Source organism: Callithrix jacchus, chromosome 6 (genome assembly GCF_049354715.1).
Source record: "Callithrix jacchus isolate 240 chromosome 6, calJac240_pri, whole genome shotgun sequence".
NCBI classification, from domain to species: Eukaryota; Metazoa; Chordata; class Mammalia; order Primates; family Cebidae; genus Callithrix; species Callithrix jacchus.
Genome location: NC_133507.1, coordinates 117,322,775 through 117,337,317, shown reverse-complemented (window position 1 = coordinate 117,337,317; position 14,543 = coordinate 117,322,775). Strand labels below are relative to the sequence as shown.

Here is a 14,543-nt window from a genome sequence, read left to right as displayed (position 1 = left end):
GAACCTAATATTTTGAAATATCCTCTTAGAGGAACAACTGATTCATATTTTTCAATATAAAGTTTTTTTGTTTTTTTTGTTTTGAGACCTCTGGAGTCTCTCACTGTCACCCGGGCTGGAGTATAATGGCACAATCTTGGCCCACTTCAACCTCCACCTCCTGGGTTCAAGCAATTCTCCTGCCTCAGCCTCCTGAGTAGCTGGGATTACAGGTGACTGCCACCACGCCCAGCTAATTTTTTGTGTGTTTTTAGTAGAGACGAGGTCTCACTATGTTGGCCAGGCTGGTCGAACTCCTGACCTCGTGATCCACCCACTTCGGTCTTTCAAAGTGCTGGGATTACAGGTGTGAGCTACCATGCCTGGCTGAGATAGAGTTTTTAAAGAAAAATTCTGTTGCTTACAAGAGTATTGTATTTCAAATAATATGAATTGTTTCCCTTTCTCCACCAAAGGAAAGAAGTGTTAATGATGGATTGTATATAATAATACACACAGAGAAACAGATACGTGCACAAATGTACTTTTAAACAAAAAATATGTTATATGCATTCTTCTGTAAATAGTTGCTTCTACTTTGCAATATGCCTTAGACATCCATCCATCTCAATATTCATTGTTTTTAACTTCTTCATAGTATTCCTTAATATGCTTGTACTATAATTTCTTTAACCATTACCCTATTAATGATCCTTTGGGTTGGTCTTAATATTTTATATTATAAATAGTGCTGCAGTAAACATTCCTACACTTACATTTTTGAGCTTTTGTGTCAGTATTTCAAAAATTAATTTCTAGGCATGGAACTGCTGAGGCAAAGAATGTGCACATTTAATTTCAGACATAATGATAAATATCCCTACAGAAATGTTGTTCCAATTTCTGAAAGTCCCTTATTAATCATGAAATGAAATAAATTAGGAATTTCTCAAATGATAGGAATTACAAGTCTGCTGAATGATTAGGGCATATATCACAGATGAAGTTTTATAACTCTTTTTGGTTTTGTATACATTTAAAATTTGTATTTTAACTAGATGAAAGTTGAATACAATACATGGAAATTATTTTAACTTTTTTTTTTTGCATTTTGTGGGAATGGAGGTTAGTGGCTCAGAGAGAGGACAGGGCAAAGAGTCACTATTTGGTCTTGGAAATGGAGAAATGTAGGTAAGTGAAAGCATCTTTATAAGAAGAATATGTTGTCTGGAACAAGATGATATCTAGTAAGGTTTTCATGATTTTTAAGTAAACCAGCTGTGACTGGGATTCAGTCCAAGAAGGTCTTTGTGCTGGGACAATACAGATCTTTAGGCTATGGAATAAGAGCAGAACAACAAAATTTCCTGTGCATATTTGGTTTATAAAAATATCCTCTTTGAAAGCACATTTTAAGTTTCAAGTATCCCGTGCTTCTGAACTATTTCTAGACTATCCTGTTTCAGTCAAAGGGCTTGATTTTAATACAATACCTAAGCTTATCTTTTCACTCAAGAGTAAAATTCTATATCTTCTCCAGAGTTATGCGGGCATTAGTCATATACACTACTCTCCTTCCGCCCAACACGAAAATCCTTCCTCTGTCTGTCCCATTTCCTCACTGATGTATGTAACAGGAGTGATGCAATTTCTCTGCAGTGTTGGCGGTTATAATTAGGCGATCTCTTTTGGAAAGGCCTAAGAATCCCATAGTGAAGTCTGCAAAGGCATCACATGCTTTTTATTCACTGTGTGATTAGAAAAATTATTGAAAATTTGAGATTTGATTCTTAGATCTATGAAGAAGCTCCAGTGAAACTGGCCTGAGAAAGGGAGCCAGTTAATTTCTTATAAGACAAATTATCCATGCTTTCAGATTGCAGCATATTTTATTATTTTAGTAGGCACCCAGTTATTAATTACTTTAGTAATCCAACTAAATATGATAAATTGTTGAGTGCCCTTTGGGACCTTCTCCAGGCATCTATTTAACTCCTGAGGACCCTTTCTCATGCTAAGACTGGGCTTGGCAGGATCTGGTGTGCTATTCTCTTACCTAGGAGATGTCAGTAGACAAGCTATGAAGGGTTATTGAACTATTTGTTCAAAGATACATTAATACTTGCTTATAATTTGGAATATTCTCTTCAAAACTAGTTAGGTCTACAGGTCTTCTCTGTCAGTCCTACTTAGGAGACTATGGTTGGAAAGAACAATAGCAATGGTGTTCAAATAGGCTTGCTTTTGAATCCCACTTTTGTTACCTACCACAGCGGCTTCAACTTGGGCGGGTTATATCAGATGGCCACCATAACTCCTGTGGGACTAGAGAAAGAAGTGAGCAAATGTTTGTAACGTGCATAGTAGCATACTTGACTTGGAGGAAGAGCTGGATCAACAGTCGTTCTCATCATTAGCACTTCCTTCTCAGTTTTAGGAAATCCTTAAAATAGTGCTTCTCGGAGTATTTCACAAGGATATTCCTGCTTAAGAGCTGAATGCCTCTGGCCTCTGGCCTCTGGAAGTTTAGCCCAGATTAGTCTGCTGCCCAGGAGAAATGTCTTCAAGTCTTGTTTTACTTCAACCTCTTTGTCATGAACATGTTTTCGTGCAGAAATGATATTAAAATTACCAATTAAAGTACTTAATGTAACTTGATACTTCCCCTTCTTCAAATCCTTGGGAAAATATTAGCCTCCAAAAATGTGCTCCACATGTCTAATGGGGCTGAGTCTGGGGCAGCACACTAGTTGTGCTTCCAGAATGTACATGCTCAATGTGAGAACCATATCCAGGAGAAACTCTGGAACTTATTGGAGTTTGTATGCAGTTGGCCTTTTGAGTTGAAGAATAGATTTTGAGGGCCAGTATGTCATCACGAATTGAAATAGAATCATATGATAACATTGGATTGTAAATATAGCTTGGTTTAGAAGCCATACTTTGATCTCTATTTTGTGTTTTTAAAGAGACAGGGTCTCCCTCTCTTGCCCAGACTGGAGCACAGTATTGAAATCACTGCTCACTGCAGCCTCTAATCCTGGACTCAAGCCGTCCTCCCACCTCACCCTCCCAAGTGCAAGTAGCTGGGACTACAGGTGTGCACCACTGTGATTAGCTCACTATTTTTAAAAAAAATTTATTTCTCCTCAGAGTTGTTGAGCTTCTGTATCTGCAGAATAACACGAGTCTTTTTCTCTTACTGGAGAAACCAGATATGGAGATACAGGGTATCAGAAGATTCATAGCTACTACATACAGTGGCATATGATTAGGTGAGAAATGGTGGTGTGGATCATAAATAACATGTTTAATAGAGGAAGATGCCACCTTGGACCAAGAGCCAGAGATGGTTTCTTCGAGATGCATAGAGAACTTGAAGAGTTTGGAGAATGGGTGGGATTTGATTGGTTGGGAAGCAGGCACCTTGGGATATTTATTCTTTTCCTTTCTCATAGCTATTACTAAATCTTACTGCTTATGTTTTCTACCAGCTCCTGAAACACTAATGTATTTGAACCGATAGCAATATCTCTTGCTTTTAAAAAGACCTGTAGGAACAGTATAACATTTACCTGGGTTGACGTTGTTAAATGTGTTTATTTAATGTTTCTCTGCATGCATAATCAAAGTATTATTTTTTTCCACTGACTTGGCCATATTGTTTTGTCTTCAAAACGCTTAACTTGATCATTAACCTTTCTCATCAAATTATGAGTCTTTCCCAGTTAGCTAAGATTATTTTCAGGACAATGTATCCTTTCTACTCACATGGATGCATTTTGACTTCTCAGGCGGTTTCCTCTAACTCTCCCACCCACCCACACACCCATCCAGCCACCTTTCCCCTACTCCCACTTTTTTCCCCTTCTATTGTGTCTTTCCTTACCCTTTGCTTGCCTGAAACCACCTACCCCTTCTTATATAAGACTCACTTCCTGCTGAGGTATCTCAGAAGGGCATGCTTTCTGCAAGGCTGTTAGAACTTTGTGGAAATTACTTGACTCAGTGTGACTTCATTGAGCCCTTCCATGAACATCTTTGGGAGCAGGTGAGAAGGATGGGGTATATGAAGCAATGGTATTGAGACATGCTGTTAAATTTTAAAAGACTACATTGGGAGCATTTGGAAAACAATGTCTTGGCATGTGTGGAAGGAAATGATATCTAAACAGTTGGTGGACATCCCAACCTAAAGAATTTAACAACTTCCAAGGGAAAACAGATTGTAGCAATTTACTTTCTTAATTTAAATGGGAAAACATGCCTTGGCTGTTTTCTAATGATGCTGTCTGCTATTTGGTCGGGGATTAAAGGGGATCCTGTCACTATTATCTGGAGGTTGTACAGAGAGCTAGCAAAGCTGTTAAGCATAAATAGAATACATTTAAAAAAATAATAAGAAAACACAGAAACCAAACTCACTTTTATCCTTGCCCTCCACTGCCTTCACCCCAAAAAGAATTTAAGATCTGACAAAGCCATATCCCTAGAGGATGGCCAGAAGAGGTTTGTGTGAATAGATGTAGATCATTGAGATGATATGAAATGAAGTAGGTTCACACTGGCTCTAGGAAGTGAATGTCAGTAAATCCTTCCAGATATGAATGTAAGGCTTTTCAGAAGAAAAGACATTTTTCTGGTACCTGCATCATATTAGGTGCTACCTTATGTTACTTTAGTTAGTTGGGACAGAAAGCAGGAACACACAGTGTCTTTCCTCTGTCACACCAATCTTTCTAAACAGCTCTGATTCTTCCATATGTAGAAGAATTCCTAAAGACACTTTCCTTTTTTTTTTTTCTTGGAATATATGCAAACATAGGTCTGTAATATGTTTGCAAGACAACAGTTTGCTGGAACTGGCAGGGACATTGCCACATCCCACCCGGGCCACTTTACTAATTCATGTTTCTTCTTGATCTCTGTAAACATTTCAGAGCCTCTAAGGATACCTGTAGGCAAGGCTCTAGGTACCCAAAAACATTAGTTTGGGGCATATTTCTCCAAAAGGGGAAGCAATAGAAATACATTTATACCATGTATTGAATATTCATATGTTATTCTTTAGAAGATTGAAATGGTCTTATATATTGCAACCAGAAATGTGTAATAATGCCTGTTTTTACCTATTTATATGGCACTTCTGAACTTTTCTCCATGTGAAAATTTACTATCTTTTTGGTTCTGCATATATTTTCATTCATCATTTTTGTAAAGAGATCCTGGGAATTGACCATAAGTGTTTAAAAATGATTTCTATAGTTTGAATAATGAAGTTCTCAATTACTTTTGTGCTATTGCTTTTTTGTATATTTTTTATTGCATTTAGACATGCAAACTTTTTCTCATTCATTCTCTCCTCTCCTCAGCCCTTGGCAACCATCATTCTACTTTCTGTGTTTATGAATTTAATTACTCTAAGTATCTCATATATGTGGAATCATACAGTATTTGTCCTTCCTGACTGGCTTATATCACTTAGCATAATATCTTCACAGTTCAACCGTGTTGTAGCATGTGTCAGAATTTCCATTCTTTTAAGGTTAGAACATTCCACTGTGTGTATATACTGCCTGTTGTTTATTCAATGGACACTCAGTTTGCTTCCACCTTTTGGCTATTGTATGTAGTCCTCCTATGAACATGAGCATACAGATATCTGTTTGAGTCCCATTTTAATCCCTTTAGGTATATACTCAGAGGTAGAATTGCTGGATAAGATGGTAATTCTATGTTTAATTATTTGAAGAATTACCATACAATTTTCCATAGCAGCTGCACCGTTTCAAATTCTACCAGCAATGCACAAGGATTCCAGCTTCTCCACGTCCTCACCAGCATTTATCTTTTTTTTAAATAGCCATCCTAATGGGTGCTCAGTGGTATTGTTGCGATTTTGACTTGCATTTTCCTAATGATGATATACATCATTAGTGATGTTAAACATCTTTTAAACGTCCTTAGTGGTCATTTGTATATCTTCTTTGGAGAAATAGTTTTTAAGTTTTTTGCCCATTTTCCCAGCACCATTTGTTCAAAAGATTGTCCTTTTCCCATTGAAGGGCAGACATTTTAAAAAGTAATATTTTCAAAGCCATTTTTCTCTCTCTCAGAGAGGTATTGTGATATATGGAACTTAGGAATCATATAAATCTCACTTCGCTACTAATTAACTGATCTGGGATGCGCTAATTGACCTTTCTGAGACAGGATGTTGAATGGATCATTCATATTTCTGGCTCTTCTGTCTGCCTCCAGGTGGTCTGAACTCTTTACAGGGGGTGATGTTTGTTGACTCACTAAAATTACACCAGAGCCAATTTCAGGCAAAAGATGGAAGGAATATTTTATTCTATACATGAGATTTTAGTTTCTCTTTATCTAATTGATCTATCTTATCCCTTACGTTATAAGAAAAACAGAAAATAAATTCTGGTCTGTCTTTATATTACCATCTGTACTATTTTTCTGGGACCATTTTCTAGGTGTGAAAACATTTTGTATATAAATAGTGGTGTTTTCATGTCTTCCTTTTCTCCATTAATTACTGTTTCAGTGTTGATTTCTGTTGCTTTTGCATTTCTTTAATGTTTTCCAGAAATATTTCTGAAACATAGTGGTGGCATTTGACATTTTTCTATTTTCTATTTTGGTAAGGGGAATGATTCATGCTTTTCTGTTACCTACTCCTACTTGTAAGATTTATAATTATTTGATGTTAGAAGATTGAGCGCCTTGTGTTGCATTGCTGACAAAACACAAACAAACAAATCTTTAATTAAAAATTATTTTTTAATACACCACTCTTCCTTAAGCATCTGTATATTGCATTTTAATTAAGGAATATAAAGCTTAAAAGCAAAGAACTAGAAGGAGCCTTATAGGTTACACAGCCCTGGCACTGAAATTAGGTTTTATCTTACATTCCTATCAGAGTTGAATCATGGAAGCTGCATAGAGTGCTATGCTAGGAAGACTGAAGCTTCATTCTGGAAAGAGTTATACAATCAATTAGCAATGTTTGGCATGGGCAAGAGAGGAAGCAAAATATTACTCAGTTTTATTCTATTCATTACCAATCTTAATATAATTTATTTTACAGATAAAGAGATTGAATCTAAAAAGGAAAAACGTTTGCATAGATTTACATAGCATATGTATAGTGCCTTGAATAGTGTGCCCACAAAAGTCATGTCTACCTGAACCTCTGAATATGACCTTGCTTGGAAATAGGGTCTTTGCAGATATAATCAGTGAAGATAAGGTCATACTGGATTACAGTGAGCCCTGACTCCAATGAATGTTGTTCTTAAAAGAAGAGGACAGGATAAGAAAAAGACACAGAGAAAATCATGTGAAGACAGAGGCAGCAACTGGAATGATGCAGCTGCAAACCAAGGAGTGTTGAAGATTGCCAACAACCACTGGGAGCTAGGAAAAGACAAGACAGGTTCTCCGTAGAGCTTTGGAGGGAGTGTGGCTTGCTAACACCATGATTTTAGACTTCCAGATTCCCGAAGTATGAGAGAGTAAACTTTCTACTGTTTTAAGTCACTCACTTTGTGGTAATTTGTCATGGAAGCACTTTGTCATGGAAGCCCTAAGAAACTAATACAGTATCTGGGTCTAGAACCCATACCTCCTTAATTTAGTTTCAAAGAGTTAAGCACAGCATGAGAGAAAAAATATAGAAGAACTAAACTTTGAAAAGTAGAAAAACTATGGGGTTACATGTGATAAGCTTTTGGGTTCCATATGTGAGATTCTATCATCTAAAACATATATCATGAGAGTTAAACAGTATAATAAGAGCAATATCAATTCAGTACAAAAACAGTACAAGGAAGTTCCTGATTGATTGCTATGTCAGTCAGGGTCCCAGCCAGATGCAGATGGCCATCTCAACTTAGGTCATTTATGTGACATTTAATATAGGAACGGTTTATAAAAACCTAGAGAAATCACAGGGGTGATACATTACAACACGGCCAGTAACAATGGGGCAGGCTACTGTTACCAGTCTTAGGCTGAAGATGTAAGAAGAGGGAACAGTTACTAGAACCTGGCTTACAGAGAGAGCCGGGTGGAGGGGTCACCTGGTAGGAGATAAATAACCTGTGGAGAGACTATATGTTTAGAACCAGGAGTTTAAATATTCCAGTCTTATTCTTATCCCTCCCTCCTGCCTCTTGCTGGTGCTCCCTGTTAACTAAACCCAATGCCAACCTTGAGGTCAGTGGATCTCAGTGATGCAGTGCTTATAGGTCAGTTTCCCAGGGCAGACAGCAGAGTGTATGGGGGAGGGGGTGAGGCACATGGAAGACATCCAGCCAGTGTCAATGAGTATAAGACAGCAGATTAATAAAGAAATCAAGCTATCACAATGTAGAATTTCCTAGACCATATGCAAAGTTCAAAACAGAAAGTCCTTTTGTGTCTAAGTACTTAGCCCATTGAAATAAAAACAACATTCCTGCCTGTTGTGAAGTCTTAATCTACTTATCTCCAAGCATCTTATTTCTTATGGTGACAGATTTTTCAGAAAATGTATTTGCTTTCCATATCCATGAATGCCTCGGCCCCAACAGGTGTCAAGTATGAAACTGTTATGTTAATGAAAAACAGTAAGATTATAGAGGGCATTATTTCCTCTAGGAGGCTAAACATTGCAGTCACAGTACCTTCTCTACCACATTATGAATTAGTGCAAGTGTAATTTGTGTTTTACAGATGAGCAAAGGCAGGCACAGAAAAGGCTAGTAAGCTACTTAGGGTCACCTAGTGTGTTTAGTTTTCCATGCAGTGACTTTTGCTACTCAGTTTCAAAGGTGATCAAGTGGCTGCTGCCAAGTCATGATATGTGATCATTTGGGGGAGTAAAAGGAGTGCTGGCACGAATGTAAAAGCAGTTCCTTCTGATAATTAAATTATAAAGTTGAAATACTGATCATTCCAAGAACTTGAAATGTTCTCAGGTCTTAAAACCAGTAAATCAGCTGGTGGAGAATGTGGATATATTATATATATAAAAAATATATATAGATATAGATATATTATATATATAATATATATCTATCTATATCTATCTATATATATAATATATCCATTATCTCCATTATCTTCAGACCTTATCTCTACTATAAAAGATATAGTCTTTGTGCTTATATTGCTGTCACCAAGTAATACTGCTTTAACTGTTTGAGCTTATGAGAAAAGAGGAAAGTTTAATATGTAAATTATGTGTTTGTGCCAAGAAAGGGCCAAAACAAATATTTTTCTAATCATCACCTAGCACCACGCATTATTCTCATGATGAACTCAAAACAATCCTTGCTGTTAGGAGTATTATAGCCTCATTATAAGCATAGTGATTTAGTTCTAGCAAACCACTGTCATCTTTCACAGTGAGTGAGTGTTGTTAATCAGAACTTGATATTTTTTTCTAGTTTTGTTTGTATTTAATACATAATTTTTTGTTTTATAAATTTGTTTAGCACTATTGGCAGTTAACTATATATTTAATGGTATTATGATGATAATATCTACACTAGGGATTGCACCAGAAATTTTTTGCGCTTCATATAAGAAATCCATTCATTAGTCACTTTCAAAAATCATTGCCTGGTGAGGAGATGGTCTTGGCCCTGAGGCCTTCATTCTGCTTAAAAAGAGACCCAGAGCACAGAAGGCCAAGGAAATTTTTCTCACCTTTTCCTAATTTGTAGTGCTGGAATCCCCAGCTTATCAACAGAGACAAGTAAAAACTATGTACAGTGGCTGCAGTGAAAAGCTAATTCAAACAGGTGATCTGCTTCTTTATATTGCTGTTAATGTCTGCATTCTGTTTATCACCTTGCTGCTTCTCAAGCATGTTAGCAAGCTCCCACATTGGGGCCTTTGTACTGGTTGTTCTTTTTGTCTGCAGTTTAAGGCCAAATCCAAGACCTCACTCAGTTCTTTGCTCGAACGTCCCCTTCTGAATGAGGCCATGCTTCCCTACTCTGGAGCCCCTTCTTTCCCTCTCTGCTCTCCTTTTTTCCTCCAACACTTATCACCATCCTGTACACTATATGATTTACCTTAATATGTTCCTTGTTTACTGTCCATCTCCCCTTTCCATCTCTTGCTAGAATGTAAGCTCCATGAGGGCAGGTGGTTTTCTTTTTGTTGAGTTCACTCATCTATCCGAAGGTCTTGGCACAAAGTAGGCACTCGGTAAGTAGGATTGAATAAATTAGTCTTTCTACTTCTCATTAGTCAAATTCTTCATGAAGTTATAGTCTAAGTTTCTCCTTTCCAAACAGTTTCACCTTTGGGGGTAGAAGTGGCACATTTGTGTATATTAATACAAAGAAGTTCTGGATGTACAACTCTACACTGTTGTGACACATTTCACATTAAATGAGGCATTTTACATTAAATGAAACATACCTGAGAGGTATTGATAAATAGGCTTCCAATCTAGTTAGGTCCAATTTCATTTGGACGAATTTGAACTAAGTAATTAGGAAAAAAAAATCCTAATATTTTTTAATATACTACAGCAGTTATTTTAATGTAGACAAGTTATATTTGCATTTATATTGCACTTGACAGTTTGAAAAGCACCTTATATAAAATTTCCTTGGATTTTCTTTTCAACCACCATGACTGGGCTGAACAAGTATTTTCAGTCCCCGTGCATTCCAGTTCCAGAGAAGTTAAAGGACTAGGGTCAGATCACAAAAATGATTCTCTAAGACCTGCAACCCAGGTCTTCTAGTGTCCTACCTAGGTGAGTAGAGTGCTCTTTTTATAAGAGGCTTTGGTATCAGGGAATGGGGCTATTAATAGAGAGGAATGGCCAATAATCCATAATTTTAGGAAGAAGTTCTAGAAGTTGAAAAACTACTTTCTACTGAGATGATATTTTTAAAATTTGCTTTAATATTCCCATGTTCAGTGGTTTATTGAATACTTTTCATTAAGTAACTAGAGCGTTTATATTCCGACTAAATAAATGAGCTTTGTAAGGTGTTTGTAAGATGGGGAAGATTTTTGCTGTCTTAATTAAATAGCATTGTGATTTATTGCATGTGAGATACAGAAAAGAAACCATCAGGCCAGGCGCAGTGACTCATGCTTGTAATCCCAGCACTTTGGGTGGCTAAGGGAGGAGGACTGCTTGAGCCTAGGAGTTCAAGACCAGCCTGGACAACATAGTGAGACCCTGTCTCCACAAATAAAAATTATCTGCACGTGGTAGCTGGTGCCTACAGTCTTAGATATTTGGGAAGCTGAGGCAGAAGGATTGCTTGCCCCAGGAGTTGGAGGCTGCAGTGAGCTGTGATTGTGCCACTGCCCTCCAGCCTGGGTGAAAGAGCAAGACCTTGACTCTTAAAAACAAAAAAGAAAGAAAAGAAAAAAAAAGAAACCATTAAACAGATGGCTCAGGAGATTTACTGTTAGTTTCATGAAGTTACTGAGAATTGGAGAGAAGAATAGATTAAATAAAAGTATTTAAGAGAAGTGATTAACATTTTATAAAGCATGCAAAAGAAGTTAATCAATTGGCAGTCTAGTGTTTTTGTTTGTTATAACCTTAATTCAGGACATCATAATGAAGGAATGTAAAAAATACTAGGAGTGATATTATAAGTGTTGTTTTCATTATTTTATTGTGTAAATACTTATGAAGAATTCTTCAGACTTCTGTCATTTTATTTGCCACCTTATGATTAAAACAATTTTTTTTGAGGCAGGATCTAGTTCTCTTGCCCAGGCTGGAGTATAGTAGTGCTATCCTGGCTCACTGCATCCTCTGCCTCCCAGGCTCAAGCGATCCTCCCACTTCAGCCTCATGAGTAGCTGGGACTGCAGGCAGACACTACCATGGTTGGCTAACTGTAAATTTTTTGTAGAGATGGGGTCTTTCTATAGTATCCAGGCTGGTCTCGAACTCTTGGGCTCAAGCAGTCCTCCTGCCTTGACTTCCCAAAGTGTTGGAATTACAGGTGTAAGCCAGCATGCTCAGTCTAAAGGAATTTTTTATAGAGCCTGTGAGAGCTGGGATCAAGCCTTACTCATTTTTTTTTTGGTCCCCAAGTTCCAGTACATTAAAATCCATGGCAGGGCTCAATAAATGTTTATTGTCAAGTGAATAAGTTTAATGACCAGTGCTGAATGATATTGTTAAACAATCCAGCCTTCAGTTAGGGAGGTCAAGATTTAATTTCCTTTTGGTTTTACACAGATGGAATGAGTTAGCAGGCACTAAGCTAGTTGCTCACCTCATCTAACCCTCAGTAATCGGTTGAGTTTGTACAATTCCCATTGCCATTTTTTAGATGATTAATATGAGACACAGAGGTGTTAAATTATTTGCCTAAAGTCACACAAATGATAGAAACAGGATTTGAACTCAGGGAGTATATTTGACCATTATACCACACTGTTTAACCTTTTGCCATGAAATAAATGAGAATATGATTTCCAAGTTCACTTCTTAGGGATTTGAAATGAAGGATGTGTAAGGGGCCACTATTGAATGATTTAGTTTTGTTAGTTGAAATGCTCACTTTCTGTTTTACTCCTCAGCTCACCTCAGCCTAACTTTCAACTCCAAGCTTTGACTGTCACTGCCCGATTGAGGCCACTGAAGACCTTATCATTGCCAACTGAAGTGGGGCTTTATCCTCTTAAATCTTGGCAGGATTTGATGCTGTTGATGTCACTGTTTCCCTCTTGAAAAGGTCTATTCTTAAGCCTGTAATCCCAGCACTTTGGGAGGCCAAGGCAGGTGGATCACGAGGTACATGGTGAAACCCCGTCTCTACTAAAAGTACAAAAAATTAGCTGGACATGGTGGCGTGTGCCTGTAATCCCAGATACTCAGGAGGCTGAGGCAGGAGAATTTCCTGAACCCAGGAGGCGGAGGTTGCAGTGAGCCGAGATCACGCCATTGCACTCCAGCCTGGATAACAAAAGCAAAACTCCGTCTCAAAAAAAAAAAAAAAAAAAAAAAAAATTAAAAAAGAAAAAGAAAAGGTCTATTGTTTAGTCTTTCCTGAGACCCTTCTTTTCTAGTCCTGCCTGAAGTAATTTCTACTTTGTCCTTTGCCATCTCTTCCTCTACCTTAAATATTGGTGTTCCACAGGCTCTTCTAGGCTCTTTTCTTCGAATTTTGCTCTTGGCACTCTGCAATCTCATCTATTTCCATGGATTCAGCCAATACCTATACACTTACATCTCCAATCCTCATTCTTTTTCTAAGTGCCATTATTGTATTTCTAGCTGTTGACTTGGCATCTCCACCTGGATGGGCCTCAGACTCCTCAAATTCATTGTGGCCCAAACAGAACTTACCGCACGCATCCTTCATCCTCCTTCATACGCCTCTTTAATGTTGTTGGCAACAGTTATGCAAATCAGACATTTGAGACTTATCTTGCATTTTTCTTCATCACTTCTATCCAGGTGGCCCTGTCAGTTAACCTCTTCAACTTATCTATATCTAGTTCCCCTGCTTCAACTTTTATTCATATCTTTATTATTTTTTGCATAACTTCAACCACTCTTCTGACTGATGTTTCTGCCACCAATTTCCTCTTGCTTCGATTCATCCCCTCCTACTGCCACCGGCACCACCTGTTTTTTTTTTAAGTTCAAACTCATTTCCCTTTTATTAAAGTACAGGTTACCATTACTGGCTTGGTACTCAATAAAGGAAAACTTGTTCAAATAAGGTAATACGTTATCATCAGTATTTCCAGGTGACTGTTTACACTCAAGTAGCAATATCAATAAATCCTTGGGAAGCCCATCCATGGGATTTACACTTTGTCAAGGCCCAGTTCCTCTGTAGTGGAGATTCCCAGTTCATTTAAAGTTGGTCTAAGTTCCTGGATGACATATGGGTAGATTTCCTTATGAGGTCCTGCTTTGTCCTTAACAGCCTCTAGGATGCGAACTGTACTAGCAAAATCATTTAACCGTCTGCATGCCCGCAAAGCAGCATCAATGATTTTGGGCTCTGGAACCAGATCATAGGTAACAGGTGTGTTTATCCCTTTACGCAATTCCCAGGCATCTATATCTGGCTTGTTGAAGTATGTTACCCAGCGAGCATCAAACTCCTCATCTGTCTCACTTGACCCATGGGAATAGCAGCGAACTGACTGGATAGCCGCGGCTGGGCCGGGGGTCGGGGCGGAGTGCAGGAGGCCTCGAGGGCCGGCCCGGGCGGTTGCGGCCACAGCGCAGCGGAGGAGAGCGGCGCCCAGCATGACGGCGATGGCGGCCCGCGAGCAGAGGATGGAGAAAGAAGCCGGTGTGAGCTCGCGGGTGGCTAGCGAGCTGGCGGGGGCCGGACTCACGCACAGGCGCACGGCGGGCCAGCACCACCTGTTTTATGAAAAATATAGTTTTATCCCTGATCATGAAAGTTAAGCTTAGTGAAAAACATGTAAAATACAGCAAATGGAAAGAATAAAATGAGAGTTATTTGTGGTCCTGCTACCATTTGCAATATCATTTTTACTAATATTGAAGTTGGTTACATTTCTAAAGGGCAGGGTTATCA

At 38.2% G+C, this 14,543-nt stretch overlaps 1 protein-coding gene and 1 pseudogene across 3 annotated transcripts in view; one reads left to right on the top strand and one right to left on the bottom strand.

The window, feature by feature from the left end:
• HECW2 (HECT, C2 and WW domain containing E3 ubiquitin protein ligase 2) overlaps positions 1-14,543 on the top strand; it is a 404,347-nt gene that overhangs the window by 200,391 nt on the left and 189,413 nt on the right. The gene's annotated exons all lie outside the window — the stretch shown is intronic.
• Positions 13,613-14,339, bottom strand: LOC100411538 (cytochrome c oxidase subunit Va pseudogene; annotated as a pseudogene).